Source organism: Buceros rhinoceros, unplaced genomic scaffold, assembly GCF_000710305.1.
Source record: "Buceros rhinoceros silvestris isolate BGI_N320 unplaced genomic scaffold, ASM71030v1 scaffold18735, whole genome shotgun sequence".
NCBI lineage: Eukaryota > Metazoa > Chordata > Aves > Bucerotiformes > Bucerotidae > Buceros > Buceros rhinoceros.
This window is the reverse complement of record NW_010412586.1, coordinates 28,610-31,469: the sequence shown is the minus strand read 5'-3', so window position 1 is coordinate 31,469 and position 2,860 is coordinate 28,610. Positions and strand designations below refer to the sequence as shown.

The 2,860-nt window shown below is 43.2% G+C and overlaps 1 protein-coding gene across 1 annotated transcript in view; it reads left to right on the top strand.

The window, feature by feature from the left end:
* The window catches only part of LOC104493732 (voltage-dependent T-type calcium channel subunit alpha-1G-like), a 37,111-nt gene that overhangs the window by 11,218 nt on the left and 23,033 nt on the right, over positions 1-2,860 (top strand). The gene's annotated exons all lie outside the window — the stretch shown is intronic.

Below are 2,860 nucleotides of genomic sequence, written 5' to 3'. Positions count from 1 at the left end.
GCGGGCTTTAGTGCCCCAAAGGCTGTGATTACCGAGGCCGAAGGGAGAAGTTGGAGCAGGCTTAGGAATGGGAAGTGTTTATCCTGCAACAGCAATGGCCACTGCCTTTCCAAACGGGCAGGAGGGGACGGCGGTGAGTTTGGGGACCCCAGGAGGGAGGCTGGGGCTGTCAGGCAGCCCTTGTCAAGGGGGTCAATGATGATCCCATGGGATGGTGTCAAGAGGAGTATAGAATGTCTGCTTGGGAACGTCAACTTGAGTTGCCAGCTGCAAAATCTCCTTCCTACCTGGCTTAGGAGGAGATTGCTCGGGATCCGCTGTCTGAGCTGATTTTCTCCAATGTAACGAAATCGAAATTTGAGTCACTTCTCCCTCTCTCTCGCTCCTGGCCTCCAGCCACAGTGAAGCAGCTTGATTTACTCCCTGTTTACCAGCCCGATGTCTCTTGGTGGGCTTTTGCTGTATTTCCCCATCTTTTCACATCCCCATTCTGCCAATTCTTCTTTTGTTCATTTGCTCTCCTCCTCTTTTCTTTAACGCCATGTGTGCCGGGAAGCCAAGTTAACCTTTCCAGTGATAACCAACACTAACCCAGAGCTCTTGTTGTTCTTGACGCAGTGTATTGTAACAGTACAGTAATGTGGTGTTGTGTTAGTTGTGAAGTTCACCACCTGGAGTTTAACAGATGTCTGTATTTCCCAAGATGTTGGTACTGTTTGGATCTTTACTGCAATAATTAGAAACAACACTGTGTGATAGGGGGCAGGGGCTTTGCACCAGCTTGGTTATACATGAGCAACACCCAAGTTCTCTGTCCAACTGTGCAGTTTGTGTTAAATAAATGGGATATATACAACAGTAAAAAAATGGTTTACCTGTTCAGAAAGTCCCCTGCCCGCCTAGACACAGTCGGTATGTACCTACAGTCCGCGGACAGCATGCTAGCTGGCGCGGGGTTCATCGCGCGGTGATGTCTGTATCGCACTAATCTGCATGGCCGGCATGCGGCGAGCGGTGGAGCGAGTGGTGGCATGATTCATAAACAGGGTTGGTAAATCCCCTCCTAACCAAGTTAATGGGGAAGGATGAAACATTTACTCATATTAATTTTATGAGGCTGCAAGGGCATCTGCGAGAGCAGCTACCGGAGACGTTTGGCTGTGGAAGCCTAGGGGCATGGGCTGGGAATGGTGAAAAGGAGGTTTGGGAGAGGGGGGTGCAAAGGGCAGGAGCCTTTGCAGATATATGGACAATTAGCCACCCTGCTTATAAGGTCATGCACTGGCTAATCCAGGTGCAGAAGCCCTGAACAGGAGACATTTTACAACCTCTCTCTAAATCCTCTCTCTCTTCTAACGGCATCGGTGTTATTCTGTAGGATTTGGAATTACCTGTCAATCACAGCTAAGAAAAAATTTGAATTCTAGTGTAATTATTCATAAGTAAATCGATTGCAAGAAAAGGCAGAAACATTGACAATTTTCTTTTTGAATGTGAATTATACGTAAATGTAGAAGAAGTAAGTGATCCAATTACGATGATGTTTCTTTCTGAGATGATAAGTTGGTTCATAAAAATAGGTCCTATTCCTAACCTAATTGTATTCAAACATTTCAGTTAATTTGCTACTCATAATTTAGCATAATGTGATCGAGATATCTTGACTTTATGGAGATTTATGCATATTCGGAGGTATCTGACAAAGCCTTATGAGTGAGTCAGCAGCCACCAGTCTCTTTTTTGTAAGCACTTGATAGATTCAGCATGAAAATTCATATTATAGACCTTTTCATCGATACCAGGCATTAGCACTCAGGTACAGATCACCTAGAGTACAGTGCAGAACAGAAAGTAAACGTCGGTACTGCCTGTCATTTGAGGACACTGAAGCAGCATTTTGGGCATTCCAACCCTTACAGAATAACACAGCTGAGTGATGTGCCTCTCTGGTCCCTGGGCTGTAAGGGAAAGGTCTGTCTCTACAGAAAAAACAAAACTTCTGTGATTTTTCAGGATCCTGTTACAAAGCTGGAAGCACACGAAACCATTAAATCTATGGGTTTGATTGCAGTGTCACTGGCTATTGACAAAGTGAATTCTATTTCCGGGCAAAGTTTTATCTTCTAAAATTAGTCTGCCCTGAGGGCAACCCAAACCTGTGCTCCGTGCCTTCGTTCTGCCTGACTTTTTGCTCGGAGTAATGTATTGAACTGTGCATTTGCTCAGCAGCACTAAATATCGAGACATGTAATTCTTACAGCTCAATAATTTTCATAACCAGTTGATCATCTAATTATGAGAGTAATTTTATACTCTGACATATTCAAGACAGTCCTTTCCACTTCAATCTGCATTATAATGCCTCCTTGAAAATTGTACTGAATTATATACTCAGCCTTGGCATTTCCTCATTAGAGATTAGGTGAGTAAATGAGTTTGTCTGTAGGAACATTTGGGGTCTAAAGAGCATGTGAAATCCTTGAGGCGGCTGAACACAGCTGAACAGTGAAATCTGTACTTTGATAATCTTGTCTAAACGGAGGACCATTATTTTCTAATCGCTAAGGTTGACTGATCAGTTTTTCTTGGTATTTTTACGGACTATTTTTCAGGGCTCTGACAGCCAAAGTGTTGAGTTTTGTTCTCTCCACAGTTTATTGCAGAGAACATAATACGTCTGAATTACTTCTCTTTCAAAGACCACCACTAACTCAAAGGCCTGTATTTTTAAGGCATTGTTAGAAAAATCTGTCCTCGACATCTGACTGTTAATTGGGTTTTCAGATACTGTAGGGACTTCTAAGATCAGCAGAAACACAAATTGGGGCCTTTTTAATTTAAATTCAATTTAAATTTCCCT